At 40.0% G+C, this 19,761-nt stretch overlaps 1 protein-coding gene across 1 annotated transcript in view; it reads right to left on the bottom strand.

Moving 5' to 3' along the window:
* The window catches only part of LOC122795855 (xanthine dehydrogenase-like), a 5,725,158-nt gene that overhangs the window by 3,806,029 nt on the left and 1,899,368 nt on the right, over positions 1-19,761 (bottom strand). The window lies entirely within an intron of this gene.

Genomic DNA, 19,761 nt, shown 5'->3' with positions numbered 1-19,761 from the left:
AACTGCTCCTCTCCCATCTTACTTTCTATTGCTATGCAAATTCATTTATGAATCACCCTCTACATTACTTTCATGTAATGTGACAGGAGTTTGACACCTCTATACTACTTACAGTTGTAAATATCCACTTATTCCTGTGCACTGCCAATGGAATGTTTACTCTCCAGTCAAGGGAGATCTGTCTCTCTAGTCAAGGGAGATCTGCCTCTCTCTCCATATTGTGATGAGCACCCTTTGCAAGTAATTCTCCCCAGTGTACCTAACATCTTGTTCATATCTGCCAGGACTTCATCTTAGCTTGTCAACTTTTCTGACTTCATCTTCCTTACTGCACTTTGTACTTCTTATAGGGTGGGATCTCCTTCCTCTTTCAACACTGGCTGTGCATGGGACAGTACAGCTTCCATAAGGTTTTCTTTACTCAGAAGCTTCTCAAAGTACTCTTTTTTTTCAGCTACTCGCTGATCTCCAAAGATAATAAATACTTTCAATATCCAGTTTATTATGGTGATTAAAATCAAAGCAGTTGACATTACAATAATAATACAGGAATAAAATAGTAAACATCTTCATCAATATGAAAAAACAATACCGTTAAAGAAGATACAGAAAACAGTGAAAAAATAACCAACCAATGAATTATTTGTGCAAAGCAGAAAAGAAAAATTAGATTCAGGATGATCTCCAAACTTGCTAGAATAAAATCATATACTCTGCACAATTAACCTAAGTTTGAAAGCCACAGAAGAAAATACAAAGAAAATGACTGCTTTGACTTTCAAGATGGCTGCACACTGAGTAACAGCTTAATTTCAGCTCTCCCAGTGTGAAAACAGAAATGCAGAAAACAAGGCCAGTGAATTTGACTTTTTGGGTAAATTTTATTAACTGGCTAAGAGGTGCACTGCCTGGATGCTTGCAAAAAAAGAAATTTAGAGAACCAGAAAAAAAAACAATCACAAAAGGTGAGGAGAAAACACTGACCGGGGATGAATCCTGCAGCTGTTCAGCAAAAAACAGTAAACAGTTCATGCTCCAGCTTTGGTGCAAGACATGACTTCCAGTAATCTAGAGGAAAAAAAATAAGTAAAATGTGCTCAGAGATGATTAAAATAAAACAGTGAAGGAGTATATCAACTCACATAACAAAAGGCAGGAAAAATGGAAGTAGCTTTTAAGAGATTTTCAGATGACCTGATAAAACTAAAATAAATCAGAGGCTGAAATGAAGAAAAGGTTGGCCGAGTATGAGACTGTTCAAGAAGACATATTTCAAAAAATGGTAGAATTAAGAGGACAGGTTACATATGGAAAACCTGAGATTTTCTTTTGTACCAAAGAAACTGGAAGGAAGAGGTTGTATTAATTTTATGTAAGCACAAATAAGCAAATGGACTGGTATTCCACAGCAGTTGTTACATGAAAGGTCACATCATGTGTATGCTACCGTAATGGCCATGAGAAAGCTGCACAGACCTAGATGTAATCCTACCAGCAGAAAGAGCTGATTCTAGCAAAACTGTGGCAGATGGACAAAGTACCAAAATTGGGAGATGATAGAGTGTTTATAGAAAATGATTACTCAGTGTACACCAGGCAGAGCAGGAGAAAATTTATCACAGCACTCAGGAAATGTCAAGAAGCAGATGTGAGATTCAAACTGCTGTATCCAGCTATTTTCAGAATATTTTTCCTGGAGGGTCAAAATCAATTTTTGACACAGACCATGCTAAGGAAGAAAATACAAAGGTTTGTCTAACAAAAAGTCTGCTATCAAACAGTAGGGATTTTGCTACTTATTCTACTGATAATAAACCCCTTAGAGAGACTATGTCAGTGAAATGTTCTCCAATGTTCCAAAGAAAAATGCTTGAGAGAGAGAAAGTACAGGAGCTAACAAGAAGCACATTGGAAATAAACCAGAGATTGGATTAAGGAGATGGAGATCAACAGAATAAAACCAGCAAATCTGAAATTGGTGACTAAACATGAGATTGCAAAGCATTAATTACATTACTGAAATGAATACGATAGAACAAGGTAATCAGGAAATACTGAACTTTTTGAGCATGTTAAACTTACAGGGGACTCCAAAGCATATGCCTTACTTCATGTCATATTTGTTTCAAAGAATATTTAAAAGGGGAAGAGGAAGGAAGGAAAGAGTTAACTGTAAGTAAAACAAAATGTTGTTCTTAACAGTATTCTTATGATATAGTAAAGCTTCTTCAGTTACTTTTGTGTGTAATAGGGTTACTTCTTTGGTTTTAGGCACTGTAATGTAAAAAAAGACAGCCTGGACAAAAGAGCATGACATAAGAAACACTGATACGCTTTTTCTTTCTTTTACATACAGGAAAGATTAGATTAAGGCTCTTGGCTTGATAATAAGTTTTAAGGGGAAGCAAACAAGAGAACACCGACTATAATGACAAGTTTTCCTCAAACACATAAAAGTTCATAGTCCAATATGAAAGGTTTGTAGTGAAAGGGAACTGTGTATCTGGCTCTCAAGTTTCTATAGAGGCAATCTGATAAGGGGGCAACAAAAACAGAATACTTCTTTCAATGACTAGGAGATAATGATTTCTGAAAGCATTCAAGTTGTTTTCTACCTATGGGAGAGAAATAAAGATAAGACAAAAACAGACCGCGCTTAGTGGAAATAGAACCACAGGCTGTATCATGCATCTTAGTTTGTATAACTTCCTTATAGGTTAATTCAAACATGTGTGTGGCTGTCAATCTGGGACAATTGTTCCTATTAAGAGGGTTAAACTTCATTGTTTGAAAATGTGCACAGTTTTGTGTGTTAGCATTAAATTGATAGGTTCTGTGGTGTTTGTTTTGTTGTGTTTGAGGGTTTTCATTATAACAAAAAGTCTTGTGCGATGTGATGTAGGTTCAAATGGACATGACAAGAAACAGCTGTATAAAAGATCAACTTGCCAAACATTAGTTTATGCATGTAACACATAAGCTGAAACTAGACTTTTTTTTTTAAAATCTGTTCTACATAACAGGTGGGAATAATAACTTCATATCACAATGACACTTTCCATATTTTCTTTAAATGTGAATGGTCTCATAGATATATGCAAAAAAATAAAAAAATGCAGACTACAAACAGCTATGCTACAGGAGCCACATTTGGAAAGAAATGAGCATGTGAATTTGATAAGGAAAGGATTTCAGGATAGCTATTCGGTGGAATATCTGGGACAAATGAAAAAAGAGTACTTATATTCATTGTAAGAGGAGCTCCAATAGTGATAGAAGAAGAAAAAAAAGAGTGCTAAGACGCTACTGGCAAGGGAGATGGATTACGCTGCTATGTATTTATATTCCACCTAAAAATGCTACAGTGGAGCTTAAGAAAATTCTGGGAGACATAATCAGCTTATAGTAGGAAATATTACTTATTGGTGGGGAATGGAATTTGATTTGCAACAGTGAGGATATGTCTGGGCAGCCTAGAAGGGAAAATGCAACAAAAGAGGGTAGATTTTTGAAGAAATTTATGAAACTATTTGGTATGGAAAATGTGAATTCAGTAGTAGGCGTTCAGAGATAATTTACATATTATTCTCAAAGGCACAAAAACTGGGCTAGGATAGACAGAAATTATATTTCACAGGAACAGATGCATTTAATTGAAAGGTTTGATACACAACCAATAGCTATATCAGATCATGTGCCAATAATAACTAAAATAAAAATCCAGGGTAATGAAATAAAAATGAGACACTGAAGCTTCCCCAGCAATATCTTAAAAAGAGAGGAATTTAAGGAATGGTAGTGGAAATTATTTGGGAGTTATTAGAGAAGATGGACATTTCTTCTGAAAATATAACTAGGGAGTGGGATCAAATTAAAGTGCAGTTTAAAACAGGGTGGAGATAAAAGAAAATGAGATATGATTAAGTAGTAACAAGAATTATTTAGAGGAACTCTCAAAGGATTAAGTATTGCAGAACAGGGTGAATCTTACAGAACAAGAATATGTGCAATTTTAGAGAGCTAAAGAGAAAACAAGGGAGTACCTTGATAATATGCATGAGTTTAGAAATATGGCTGTTAAGCAATTAGTTTTTGATAATAACGCCAAAGCACAAAAACATTTAACACAATGGCTCAGACAACAGAAAGTAGAAAGGGTTCTTGCCAAACCTAGGGAGCCTTTAAGAAGGATAATAAATAACCAGAGAACCTGTAGAGGTATTAGAAATATTTCAGAAATGTTATGAAAATCTGTGCTATATAACAATTTTTTGAGAAAACCCCTAGGAATAGATAGTATTCTTGTAGAAGTTTGGAAACTAAGAAGGAAGAAAGTGATTATGATCTGGAAGGTTTTGATTAACAGTATTTTAAAAGGAGGAGAAGCACCAACATCCTGGAAGAAAGTGGCGATGGCTGTAATACCTAAAGAGGGCAAAGACCCATCAGATCCAGTTTTATATAGACCCATTTTGATTCTAAACCATGATTATAAAGTGTTTAGTATATAATGGCTAAAAGAATAGCAAAGGTGATGCCAAAATTGATAGATATGGATCCATCTGGTTTTGTAGAGAGGAGACAAACATTTGACAAGATTAACAGAAAAATGATCCAAAGGGAAGCAGAATGTAAAAAAAATGCCACTGTTGTTGGTGGATCTTGATGCAAAGAAAGCATTTGACATAGTAAGCTGGGATTTTATGAGAAGGGCAATGGAAGCATTTGTATTCCCTGATAAAACTGTAAGGTTGATTAGGAGGACATAAGAAGGATCACGGGTGTGTGTTGGGGGGTGTATTCCTCTCTGATAAGTTCTGTTTGAGCAGAAGAACTAGACAGGGGTGTCCTATTTTCCCTTTGTTATTTGCATAATACTTAGAATCATGACAAAGAAAACGAGATTCAGAAATTCAAAGATATAATTGGTATGGTAGTCAAGAAAGGTTGGCTTTATTTGCATGTGATATTATTTTATACCTGATAAAACCTAAAAAGGACATTTCAGTGTTGTGGAACATTTGGAGACAGGTTGAAAACTTTTTGGAATACAAAATTAATGAAGATAAAACGATGGCAATAGCTGTAAACGATGCATCCACACACAAATTGGTTCAGCAATACCTTTATTTATGGGGACATGATAAAATAAAGTAGTTAGGTGTATGGACTACAAAGGATTCTGTTATGGCAGCTAAGGATATATGGGAAGAGGCTAAACAAAAGATAATACAAAATCTGAGAAATTGGAAGTGGTGTTTTACAGATATGGATAGCAAGATACAAGCAGTAACCAAAAACCACAGTGCTCATGTAGTGTCAAAAGGCAGGAAAACATACACATCCTCAATTCATATTGTAAATAAAAGGCTTGTAGTGAATTCAAACTTTTAATCACTGTAAACATCTTAAATAACACAGTACAGAGAAATGGTTAGGAGCTTTCATCCCTGTACAAGCAGAGAAAATGTTTCTATTCCCTTTAGTTTTATACAAAGGCCAGGTATATTTTAATCAACCAGAGAAGTTGTGGACAGTAATTATTAAGAGCTGAAGACTTTTATCTGAGAGGGAAGAGGGCAAGAGTCAAATGGGATAAGTTGATCCTTCCAAAAGAACAAGGTGGTTTGGGATTACCTGATCTGAAGGGGTATTTAAGAGCTACACACTTGTGGCTCCTATACACAGCACAAGCTGAAAGCTACAATTCAAAGTGGAAAGGGATGATGGTGAAACAGGAAGAAGCTCAGGAAACAAGGAGAGACAGGGATTTTGACTGCAGATCCTTAAGAAGAATAAAATAATGGAACATTATATTTATAAAGTAGCAGAATAGTATTTTACAAACTAATCCAATATGGGAATGGAGAAAGGAGATTCTTCTGACAGAGATGACTGCAATTAGGGGGTCAAAGAATAGGCAAGAGGGGTGAGAATTTATTGGAGAAAACCAGCAAAGGAACCAAAGTGCTGGGAGCAAATAATCAGAGAAGGGAAAGGTAACAGAATGAAAACAGGCCAAGAATTTGTTTGGACTGCAGGCTTGAGATTGCCTTCCTTATCAAGGACGGATATCACAGTATAGCCAAAAAGAAATAAATAGGGGATCCTAAGCAAAGACCAGCACTGGTAGAGGTTTTAGTAGAATCTAGAACAGAAGCTGCTGTTAAAAAATTGACAATTAGTAGGGCATACAAAATATTACATGTTAACTACAGGAATCAATTAGAGGAGGTTAGATAGGACTGAGAAGACAGAGTGGATAAGCAATTCACAAAGAAACAATGGGGATGTATGTATGGCTCCCAAATATACAGCAACATCTACAAGACTTAGGATCTTTGCTTGGAAGTGTTTGCATAGGTATTTGTATATCCCCAGCAGACTTCTCAGATAGATTGCAAATGTTGGAGGTGTGATAGGGAAGAAAGAGCTAACTGGAACATATTTTTTGAGAGTGCAATGAGTTGGCAGGCTTTAAAAAAATCCCTGCAAACTATTTTTTTTTTTTTGAGATGCGATACAGAACTGGAATTGCCTAGACACAGTAAGGCCTAGCTTAGTTTAATTCTGGTGGCTGCCAAAAAAGTAGTTGCTAGAAAATGGAAATCAAAGTCAAAACCAACTATACTAGTAGTAGTGAATATATTAGTAGAGATAAAACAAATGGACGTGAGATCTTTAGAAAATGCTACGAGCAAATTACATAGAAAAAATGAGAATTGTGGGAACAATACATGGTGAATAATATTTTGGAGGAGGAATGAGGTTTAAGGGAAGGCAGAAATTGAATGAACTTTGTAATGTTTGACTAACAATGACTGGATAGCTTTTAAGTGATGTATAATGTTTGCAAATGAAAATATCTAAATATGGTTTGTTTTCAGTTATATAAATGTACGATTGCCTGTGTCATAATTAATAATTTAATAAAGATATTTCCTTTAAAAAAGAAAGAAAATGAGTGCTTTGGTAGATAGCAACAGTATATGTGAGGCAGACAAAATCAATCACAAGGCCTCCCATAAAGGGCATCTAGTAAATAACATGTAAAAAAATATATATCTCTACCAAAATCAGCACCATCAATAAAACAAGCTCTCTGTGGACACTTCAGTAGACCATCAGCTTGGAAACGAAATGGAAAAAGTTCCAAACAGCAGTATCATCAGTCATCAGATAAACATATCATCCACGTCCTGTCAACCCAATGCAATGAACAGCAGCAGTTAAGCAGGAGACATCAAAAATATATCTGACTGAACCTCAACTGCTAAAGCAAACCGAAGTCCATCCCAGATAAAATGAAGCAAAATACCAGTGAAAGATTCCATTACAGACGGCAGTGGGAACCATCCAATGCAGCAATCCCAACTTGGGATACAAACAGGTTATCCAGGAAAATGAAGATGAAGCATAAAGACAAAGAGCAGGATAACTAAACATACTCTGTAAAGTTAACCATCAACAAAACCTCCTCAGCAAAAAAAAAAAAAAAAAAACACTGCCACAGACACATAATTTACTCCAACAGCAAGTGTTTTGGAATCTGGCCTACTGGTGCAAGCCTTTTTGGAATCAGACAGACTTACAAAGGAGTAAGTTACTTACATGACGAGCAAGTCATTTGGAATCAGGCCTCATATTTTTACATTTAATGTTTAGTGCAACTGCTGCTGTGTACCATTCAATAATGTGAATTTATTCTCAATATCTGCCTACAAAATGTTTTTGGTTTGTTATAATAAGAGATCATGACTTCAGCCTTTTAAAAATATTAATAAAAAGATTCAACAAAGAAAAAATATCCCATATCCTTTTCCTTTTCAGTTGCCAGCAGTTCCACTCTGTCAAGTGATATTTCACACTAGGGTTGTTCTGGGCCAAGTGCATGAATGAGACAACATCCCTTTCAATTAATATTTCCTAACAATGCTTAGGCTCTTTCACCTACCCCCTCCTACATCTTGCACTGCTGCAGCTGTCTGAGTTGTTGGTGAAGAGCTTAGTCTTCTTCTGTGTTTTCTCCATCTTGTTTGAAAGAAGTACATTACAGAGTACTGGATCCAGTACAACATCTCCAGTTTGGTATTCCAATAATCAAGTCTCATATTCCTGACATCAGGCCTTTCACTGCAACTTTCTGTGTACTACTCACCATCCATCCGCCCATGCAGCAGTCAATATCCACAATCTCATTCCTACACCTACCCTAGCAGTTTTCTGCTAGCTACCTTGCTGGACCAAGTCAAAATCTTTGCTGGGGTTTAAGTAGACTACGTCCAATGGTATTTCCAAATGAATTATCCTGAATAAGTTTTAAGGCACAGCTCCTTTTAGTCATAAACGTATGCTGGTTGTTGACCTGAAAGTTGCTGTCCTCTAGAAAAATAGCCCAACTTTCCCAGAGCATCATCTTTAAGAGTTTAGGCTAATAGATCTGTTGCTCCCTGGATTTTTCCTCATCTCTTCCTCCATCAACTTCTTAAAGGGTATTACACTTGCTGCCCTCCAGGTTTCTGGTGCTTTCAGTACTGCCATTAATCTGCTACAGATCTCCTTTATGGGATGTGCAGGCAAACTGGTATGATTAACTGAGGACTCTAACAGGCAGGTCATCTTGTCCCTGTACTTTATCCTCCTTCATGTCAGGTCTCTCTGTTCCTCCTTCCCCTATCTTGGTGTTATGCCCCTCTTCTTCCACCACTGCCCTATCATGACATCCTCCTTGTGATTTTTTTCAAAAAAATGGTACAAACAATTTCTTCAGTATGTCTGCTTTTTTCCCTGCTTCTGTGATTTTCATACCATCTTGACATTTCTTCTCTTCATCTTTCCTTACTCAAACTCTTGCATGTAGCTCTCAGTACTTCATCCTTGTCTCATAGGTGTGTACTAGGCTAATGGCTCTGGAGCCTTTACAAGCCTAGTCCATAGTATTACCCTGGCATTGTGCCACCTGACCTTAGTACCTAGTGCTTCTGTCGAGTAGAGCTAGTGGAGTGATCCCCGGGGTGAATTTTCTATTTCCCATCCACTCATCAAGATTTCTCTTGAAAAGGGCAAGTGAAGTGCTCTGCTTGACATGTATGGGAAGTCTATTCCATAGTATGGGCAGTCTCTGGGTTATGAACCTGTCCCTCCAGCATGTTGTTGATTATGGTAATGAGGTTGAGGTCTGTGGAGCATGTGGTGTGGAGGGATTAGGATTTCTTTAGATGTAGCATTTCTAACAGAGCTGGGTCAGACATGGCTTTGTACGTCAAACAGAGATCTCCTCTAAGTAGGTGATAGGAGAGAGAGAACAGTTGGAGTATTCTGAGTCTGTCCATACAGGACAAGTGTTTAAGACCTAGGATCCTCTTTCGGCCTCTCCAGTTGTTGCAGGTGTCTAGTGAGGTAAATGCCAAATGGGGCATTGTACTTGATGATTGGCTTAATGAGGGAAGAGTAGAGGGAGACAATGACCTATTTTTTCCTGGATGCAAACCCCTTAGTAATGAGATATGCCACATAGAAGGACTTTCTGACCACAGTGGCAATGTGGTGATCAGAAGAGAGGCTGCTGTCAACCTGTGTTCCCAGATCTCTTATAATGCCTTCTGTGTTCAGTGGACTACCACTGATGTGGTAATTCATGGGAACCGGGTTTATCCCAAAGGGGATGACAACACATTTTTTGGCATTGAGCTTAAGGCCATTGTTCTGACACCAGTTGTTGGTCTCAGTATGGTCTTCTTTCTGTAGGATGTCAACATCACTTGGGGAATTAATAACTCCCAACTTGCAACTGTCTGCAACTTTTGTCAGCCAGAGTCCCTTCATGTTGGCCTGAACTTCAGAGAAGTAGATACCAAACAGGAGTGGACCCAGGACCAAACCCTGTGGGACTCCACTCGTGTCTGGTTGGCAGTCTGACTTGGAGTCAGCTACTTTCACACTGTGGGTTCTATCTGTGAGCCAGTTTGCAACCCACCTAGATATACAGGGGTTGATGCCTAGCTTAGTGAGTGTTTCTATGATTCCTGACTGGAGAATGGTATCAAAGGCCTTGGCCAGATCAAGGAAGGCTGTATGAACCACCTTGTCTTCATCCACAGCTCTGGTGACTGACTCAAAGAAGTCGACCAGATTGAGCAGGCATGATCTACCCTTCACAAAACCAAACTGCGTGGGATCCAGAGTTTGGAGATTCTATATATCCTTGTTTATTAGGTCCATGATGATGTGTTCCATAGCTATGCATATCATACTCGTCAGGCTAATGGGGCGATAGTTTCCAGGGTCTGTATTCACTCCTCCTTTGTGGAGAGGGATGACTGTAACAGTGTGCCATTCGGTAGGGACAAAGCCTGAGGTGAGGCTGTGATTGAACAGGGCACACAGGTGTGGTAGCAGTTCACTCTGTAGTTCATGTAGAACACAGCCAGGGATATTGTCAGGTCCCATAGAAGTTGTATTCTTGGCCTTGGACAGTGCTGTTTTAACCTGTGCAGCAGTACTACTGGGTGCCTGGCAATCTACTGGTAATGTGACTGGTCCTTTAGGGGAGGAGGGGTATAGTTGGCACTGAATTTGTTGGCCAGTATATTGGCAATATCTGTTGGCTTGGTATAAAAGGTACCACTGTGCAGTAACTCAGAGCAAATCTTGGTATAGCCATGGAGATTCTTTACATAACTATAGAAGGCCTTGTGGTTGTCTTTACTGTCTGCTGCAATTCTGTTTTCATAGCTAGCTTTAGAGGATTTGATGAGGGATCTCAGCTTTTTGTTGAGGCTGATAAGGGAGTTTTTCTATTCCTTGACTTCACCTTATTCTGCATCAGTTTCTTCCTTCTGTTGTGGAGTTTGTTTATGGCAGGGGACCACCAGATTGGCTTGCTTTTTTTGGAGGAGAATGTCTTGGTTCTATTGGGTATGGTGAGATCCATGCTTTTGTGTACGTGTTTGTACAGTGCACTGGTGTATGATTCAGTGATCAGGCAACTATTCTCCAGTTGCATGGATGCCGTGAAGTTAGCCCCCTCTGTTCTTAGGAGCCCAAAGTTAGCTTTGGAGAAGTTTTCATGGTGGTTACCTTTGTGGAGGGGGGGGGGGATGTGGATTTCCAAGGTGATTGGTTTGTGGTCGGATCTAACCAGGGAGGAGTTGACTATTGGTGTAGAGCAACGGTCACCAATGTTAGTAATGATGGTCAAGGATGTTGCTACCTCTAATGGGGGTAAAAACAAGCTGTCCAGTGTGTTGGTACATGAGTAGTTTTCCCAGTTAATGGAAGGGTAGTTGAAGTTGCCCAGTATGGGAGTGTTAGGTTGGACCCTAATATTCTCCAGGGTGCTTAGGAATATGGAGTGTGAGTCTTGGGGCATGCCTGGGGACCTATAGCAGGATACAACCTTAATCGCTGTCTTACCCAATGTAGGCTATGCCTGAAGTATCGCTGATGTGTTATGTTGGGCTACCAGTCTGGAGGTGTGCTTCGGTCCAAGTTCTGGGGCTGAAAGGTGTGGAATGAGTTATAGCCTGGTAGTGCAGGGGTGCTTTTTGCTGCCTTGAACCAGGTCTCTCTTACAGCACAAATGTCGATTTTCTCCATTTTATGGAGTGCTTCAAGCAAGTGCATTTTGAGGTTTACACTTCTAGCGTTGAGAAGCATGACCCTCAGATTGCATTTGTTTGCAGGCAGTCCTAAAAATGGAGAACATCGATATCTGTGCAGTAAATGAGACCTGGTTCAAGGCTACAGAGAGCACCCCTGCAAAGCCAGGCATCAACTCTTACCACACTTTTCAGCCACCAAACAAGGACCGAAACACTAAAGGTAGAGGTGTGTCCATATTCACCAAGGATACTCACACCACCAGGCTAGTTGCCCAACACAATGCATCTGAAATTCTCCAGGTGCAACTAACACTAGGTAAGACTGCAATCCAAATTGCAGCTTGCTACGGACCCCCCACCATGCCCCAAGATTCTCACTACACCTTTCTAAACATACTGGAAAATATTAAGATACAACCAAACACCCTAATACTGGGTGATTTCAACTACCCTGCCATTAAGTGAGAAAACTACTCGTGTACCAACACCTTTGCCTAACGGTTCTTGGAATTCATAAATTCCAATGCCCTGGATCAACAAATCCATAGTCTCGCCAGGGGCTCCAATATCCTAGACCTGGTCAATACCAACATGGGAAATCGATACTCCACACCTATGGTCACCCCCTTGTTGGTTAGGTCTGACCATACGCTAATCATGCTCGACATTAACATCCCTCCCCCACCCCACCCCCAGTAAGGAAACCTCTGTAAAAAACTTCTCCAAAACCAACTTCATGCTACTCAAGTCAGAAGTGACAAACGTCATGACACCCATGCAAACGGGAACCGAAAGTTCGACTGATGAATCCTACACTAAGGCACTCTACGAGCACATCCACTCGCGCACGTGTCATCCCAAATAGAACCAAGATGCTCTTCTCCAAAAAAAGGAAGCCAATCTGGTGGTCCCCTGCCATAAACAAACTTTACAACAAAAGGAAGAAACTGTTGAAAAAAGATGAAAATCCCAGGATGCAAAATACTCCATTATCAGCCTCAGTAAGAAGCTGAGATCCCTCATAAAATCCTCCAAAGCTAGTTATGAAAATAAAATTGTCAAAGATTCCATAGACATCCACAAGGCATTCTATAGCTATGCCAAGAATCTAAATGGCTATGCTCTGAGCTACAGCAGAATGGCACTAAATATACTAATCCCAAGGATATTGCCAATATCCTGGCAGACAGATTCAGTAACAACTTTACCCCCCCTCACCCCTAAAAGCCCCATCTCAATACCGAAAGATGCCAAATTCCAGTAATAACAGCCACACAGGTAAAAACTGCACTCTCCAAAGCTAAGAATACAGCATCCATGGCACCAGACGATATCCTGGGCTGTGTACTACATGAACTACAAAATGAACTGGCACCGCACCTAAGTGTCATGTTAAATCATAGCTTCACCTCAGGCTTCGTGCCTACTGAGTGGTGCACAGCTACAGTTATCCCACTCCACAAGGGGGAATCCACCTTGGATCCTGGTAACTACCACCCCATTGGTTTGACAAGCCAGATCTGCAAGGCCATGGAACATATTATCATGGAACTTATAAACAAAGACATTGGCAACTTTCAAACACTGGACCCCACCCAGTTTGGGTTTGTGAAGGGCTGTCTTGTCTCCTGAACCTGACTGACTTCTTTGAATCAGTCTCCAGAGCTGTGGACGAGGGTAAGGCAGTCCACTCAGCCTATCTGGACCCCGCCAAGGCCTTCGACACCATCCCCCACTCTGGAATCATAGATAAACTTACTAAGCTAGGCATTAATCCTTATGTCACTCGATGGGTTGCCAACTGGCTTACTGACAGAACCCACAATGTAAAAGTAGCTGACTCCAAATCCAGCTCCAGACAAGTGACAAGTGGAGTACCTCAGGGTTCAGTCCTGGGACTGCTCTTCTTTGGCATCTACCTCTCTGAAGTACAGGTCAACACTAAGAGACTCTGGCTAACAAAGTTTGCTGATGACTGCAAACTGGGAGCCATTATTGAATCCCCAAATGATGTGGATATTCTACAGAATGGCCTTACAGAAACAGATGCTTGGTGCCAGCGCCATGGGCTCAAGCTCAATGCCAAGAAATGTATAGTTATCCCCTTTGGGAAAAAACATGTACCCGTGAATTACCACATAGGTGGCAGTACACTAAACACCGAAAGTGTGATGAGAGACTTAAGGACACAGGTGGACAATGGTCTCACCTTCGATATCCACATCGCCACAACAGTCAGGAAATCCTTCTGTGTGGCACACCTCATCACTAAGGGCTTTTCATTCAGAAAAAAGGAGGTCATTGTCCCACTGTACTCATCCCTCATTAGACCCATTATAGAATACAATGCCCCGTTTGACATTTACACCTCAAGACATCTGCAACAACTGGAAAGGCCACAGAAATATCTCACTAAAAGAATCACAGGCCTAAAGTAGATGCCCTATGCTGACCATCTAAAAAAGTCGAGCTATACTCTGTCGCATAACGTCTACTCAGAGGCGATCTCTGCTTAACATACAAGGCCATGTCAAACCCATTGCTGTTGGACATGCTACACTTAAAGAAATCCCAATCCCTCAGAGCCACTCGCTCCATGGATCTAAACCTTGTCATCACAATGAACAAAACATGCTGGAGGGATAGATTCCTGACCCAGAGACTTCCCAGACTCTGGAATAGACTGCCCATACATGTCAAGCAGAGCATCTCTTTGGCTCTCTTCAAAAGGAACCTTAACAATTGGATGGTAGATAGGAAATTCACCCCAGGGATCACATCAGTCACCCTGCTAGACAGAGGTCCAGGGAAGTAAATATTGGGAGAAGAAATAGCCAGGAAATTGTTATGGCTAGGCTTGTATAGGCCCTAGGGCTGATAACCTAGTACCAACCTATGAACCTATGTTATGGTGGTAATTTGGTCTTTGGAACACCGCCTAAAAAAGGCACTATAGCGGTGGCAAGAGCCTTGGTCAATATCTGGAAGCTGATGGGGTGACAGATGCAGGGCATTTCTGGCAAAGCATCTAGGTCTGTCAATCATGTCATCCTGGGCAGATACTGGATCCCCTTAGAATGACACCAGAAACTTAGCCAATTGTTGAAATTGATAATTTTCTGCTTGTACTGTGGTATTATTCTGGGTGATGGTAGGAGGCTGCTCAGGGCTAGGGTCATACCCACCTGGGATACATAATCCGAGAGCTCCTCCATGTCTCTTTTCATGTAGTCCAGGGAGGTACATCTCAGGTCATTCACACCCACATGTACAATGGCAGAGTCATATTGTACCTGTTGTTGAGGGAGAGTGCATGGATTATGTGGTGGATCCTAGCACCTGACAGGCAGCTGAGTGTTACTTTCTCCTTATTCAGTCTAGTGAGTGGGACATCAGTGTGCCTCACTATCGAGTCACCTATGAGTAGGGTGTTAGGCATGCTGTTTTGCCTTAGGGACTTTGGTTGAGTGGCACACTGTTTAGTAGAGTTATGTGTCTCATGGTTAATGTTGTGTTGTGGTGGTTGAGTGCATTTCTGCCTCGGAGGTCTCTACAGTTTGAGTAGATTTTTATTGAGAGCCTCCTCGAAGGTGGGTGTGTGGTTTGTGTTTTTATGTGAAGGCAGTGCTGGTGTGTGTTCTGGATGGCTATATGTTCCATGTGGTGTGGTGCAAAGGTTGACCTTCTCCTCTTGACCAGTTATTCCAGTCTTAGCTGGAGAGTGTGTGGCTTCCAAATTTGGATATATAAGTGCATCTCTTGCAAGTTTGAGTGTCGGGAGGTAAGAGGAGAGGGTTGTCAGTGTACATGAGGCAGATGCTACATTGCCTCAGGATGCCCAAGTTCACCAGGTTAATAGCAGAAAGCACAGGGAACTGACCTTTAGACATGCCTGGAGGGGTGGGCATTAATAAGTAATGGAGCTGTTTCCTTGTAGCACGTTTAGTGCTGGTATCACTTTTGTGTGCTATAATAATTGCTACAAGAAGTCTGGTAAAGTGCTAAACTAATAAGCTAGTAAAACTGCAGGAGAGGTGAGAACTAGCAGATCTAATCTAAGGGAAAAAGTGAAGAGCAGACTTTGGCACCACTCCGAAGCTTACAAACAGTCCTGGATACAGCAAATCTGTATCTGGCCTAGACTAGTTACAGGAAAGGTGGGAAACAAGCACAAACATGGGCTTTTAAAACAAAAAGTTGAAAGAGATGGAAAAACTGCACAAACTGCCAATAAACTCCAATTTCTGGGCCAGAAACCACTCCTCCTGTGGTAGATAGGCTACCTAGTGCTTACCGCTCCCACTGATAAGTTAGAAGGCTTCCCTCTAACACAGAAAGGCTGGGGGGGGGGGGCTCAGAAGCTGACAAACAGTCCCGGATACAACAAATCTGTAGCTGGACTAGAATAGTTATAGGAAAAGCAGGAAACAAGCTTACAATTTTTTTTTTTTTTTACAGAAAAGCAGCTAAAACAACACTAAAAACAATTCACGTGCACTGCAAGCTAGCACACTTGAGTGTGCAGCAAGATTAAAGCAAACACAGTTTAAATAAATGCAATTTATTCAAACTGTATTCTGAACTTAATTCAATTATTGTTTTATTCAACTCTGAACAGTTAAAATGTGCCAAAAAATATACTTATCAGCTGAGAATACCAGTCAGAACACAAGGAGATTCTAGCAACGTTTTATTTTAAGTAAAGTGGAAAGGGAGAAAGGAGGAACATAAGATAGTTCAAGGTTAAGAACCTAAGTGGTTTGGCCTTCTCAAATGTTCTCTCTGTATTAGGTAGAATGAGCTAATGGCACTAGACAGGGAGGAGTGTCCCAGATCAAATTTATAGTAGGGGCGGGCAACTGCAAAGCCAAGTATAAGAACATTTTATTCTATTTTATTTTATTCTGCCTAAATTACTTTAGGCAGAAAATACTACAGAAATGTTTATCAAAGCAGAAAAACAGCAGTGAGCCACTTAATGAACATTTTAAACAGATAACAGAGCAAGGAGACTCTAGAGAATGCTTTTAACTGCAAACAAATAAGTTATATGATACTCTCCTTGGCAGGAAATCAGAACAAACAGATGTTTAATAACTGGAGAAAATTTCCAGTTAATACTTTAAACACAGTGAAACTAGCTAGAAAAGATTTATAAACAGTGTGACAGTAAAAACCTTATTTATCTGCACCTGTAAGGCAGTCAATTTTAGTACAACCATGCAGATTAGATTTTATAAATAAAATACAGTAAAAAGTATGCAGCAGACAATAAAAAGTGTTATAAATATCTAGAATAAGCAATAATTAGGAAAAAAGCAAAATAAAACATGATACTTATTGTTATATACCATAGATCAGAGTCATCAGCAGAAGATTGCTGCCAGAAACACAGGAAACTCAACAAACTTTATAAGGCTGCAAAATGTAGCAGATTAGCTGTATAGCACAATTATAAGCGTTAAGAAGTGCAATTCAATGAAATAAATGTAAGAAGTAACTTATTCTGCTCTTGGAGTCTTAGGGAATTTCTGCTTTATCCCAGTGATGAATCACCACTCCACAGCCTTGTAAATACAAGCACAGCCCCCTGCAGACACAGGGTTTAAATACCAGAAAAGAGGGAATAATCTAAAATTTTGAATTATTACCCAGACCTGCTAGCCACTGCTCGTTCAACCAATCACTCATGCTAGAGAAAATCAGGCAACCCTGTTTCTCTAAATAACAGAGAAGACAAGACACTATCAGCAGAACATGGCTGTCTGAAACAGGAAACTCAACAAACAAAACAGCCAGGCCTGGACAACAGCAGGCCTCTATAAAGATTATGCTACTTGACTAGAACACAGAAACCTCACAAAAATGCACAGTAAAGCACAGATAGAGCTCTCACAAACAGAAAATACAATTCTCAGTGTGAAAAAGCAGTTTACAGTTAAGTAATTCAGTAAAAATGCAATTACAGTAATGAAACACTATCTAGCAATGACATATACAGTTAAAACGGTATACAACAGTATACAAATGCAGTCAAACAGTAAAAAAAGCTATATAACAGTACAAAATGTGGTAGATTAGCTGTAGAGGACAATTATAAGCATTAAGAAGTGCAATTCAATGAAATAAATTTAAGAAATAACTTATTCTGCTGTTGGAGTCTTAGGGAATTTCTGCTTTGTCCCATTGATGAATCACTACTCCACAGCCTGGTAATACAATACCATAACTTATTTCTCAGTTGGCCCCCAGCACGTAATTATGCACTGACCATCTCCCTAGCACAGCTTCATCCACTTCTCTAAAATCTCACATCACTGTTGATTTCTTTATAGTTTTACCCTTTCCACCAACTCTAGTTAACACACAGTGCTACAAACACCACCAGCTAACAGTACAGTCTCCTAGATTTCCCTAATCCCCTCCACTTTGGCTAGAACCACAGCCATAATTCTATCATTTCTGGTGCAACCCTCACTAGATTGAAGCCCCATGGTCCAGCACCTCACATTCAGTTCCTGCTCTCTCGTTGCTAAGTAGCTCGAACCTCTCAGTGTGCTTCTGGAAGTATCAGTGCATCATATTTCTCCTGCCCAGTTCTTTATTCTCTCCCCTCTCTCATCATCCTCCCTTGAAGTGTCTTGGTGGCCAACACTCTGTAGTGATGCATCTTTCCTCTACCTTAAATTCCAGAATGCTAATTAGAGATCTTGGCCCTGCCTACACATTTGCTTTCATTCTTCTTCTCTGTCCTTACATTTGATACCTTCCTTTATGCTGTTCAGTAGTATTACTTCTCACTGTCTTGTTTCTGAACAGCCTACCTGCCCACCCCCTCCAAGTCCACATCCTTTTCCCATTGGCCCATTTTTCTAAGATACCATAAATGCCCACCCACTTTTGTCACTGGCCCATTTTTCTATGCTACCATGAATGCCCACCTCCCTCTTGTCATTGGCCCATTTTTCTATGCTACCATGAATGCCCACCCCCTCTCATTGGCCTATTTTTCTGTGATACCATGAATCATTGGCCCATTTTTTCCATGATACCAAGAATGTCCACCCCCCCTCTTGCTGCACCACTGTTTGCACCAACCCCATCTCCCACTCACACTTTGCAGTAAGTACTAATATCACATAGTCGTCCTCCTTGTTACCCTTACTCATCTGTTATTTTCTGTGTCTTTTTGCTAATGTCTACTGCCTGGGTACCTATTCATGCTTTCTGCATCTGTAACAGTCTCTCTCCCTTTTCATCTTAAGTTTAATGATACTATGAATTTGATATTTGACATGGTAGTAATGGCACTGAATGCAGTCTTATACTACCAGTTTATTATACATTGACAGGTGAAAAAATACAAAATGGATCTACTCTATCACCTAGAAGCAGGTATTACTGTTATTTTCTTCATATCCAAGTTCAGATACAGACACTTAGATGTTCTGTGTTTAGTTAGTACCAGTGTTGTGCTAGATAACACATCTACCTCTAATTAATGAAAGGTTTTAGATTCTGTTACAAGGTGCTCAATTCATGTTTCAGTACTGACAGTGCAGTGCAGAATGAAGGGAAGGGTGCCGAACTCCTAAACTGCAATAATTCAGATGAGATGTTACACTATCATTCAACCAGCCTAAGTTAGTAGTGGATCAGATGGGCATTAAAGACCTCATGGCACTTACGGAAGACTAGGACAACTTCAACAGTATCTTAGCTAAGTTTCCAATACTCCATATGAATATAACATCATGTTTCCCTAAAGAAGGGGGAAAACATACAGTGGCATCTATGTGGTCAAGAAAATGAAATAGAAAAACAGACTGTTCATTGCAGTTAGTTTCCGCAAGGTTATGGGGAACAGATTCCCCATTTATTTGAAGCAAAGCTTTTCCTTAAGCCCATTCAAATGCAATTTGAACCAAAGGATGGGAAATTGCAAACTCACTCCTGGCTTGTCACCTGTGGCCCTTGTGGACAGGGATAGTTTGTAGATGCTCTAAGGTACAGGCCTATACCAAAGCTGTTTTAGCCTGTGGCCATTGGTAACTGGAAATTGGGGCTTGAATGGCTAGACTTAAAAAGGCTGTAGGGCTGTTAGCCTAGTAACCTCCTATGATTTTATCTAACAATAAAGACTTACAAACCACATTCA

Source organism: Protopterus annectens, chromosome 2.part2 (assembly GCF_019279795.1).
Source record: "Protopterus annectens isolate FY-2018-M chromosome 2.part2, PAN1.0, whole genome shotgun sequence".
NCBI classification, from domain to species: domain Eukaryota; kingdom Metazoa; phylum Chordata; order Ceratodontiformes; family Protopteridae; genus Protopterus; species Protopterus annectens.
The sequence above is the reverse complement of the archived record's forward strand: the minus strand, read 5'-3'. Positions and strand labels throughout refer to the sequence as shown.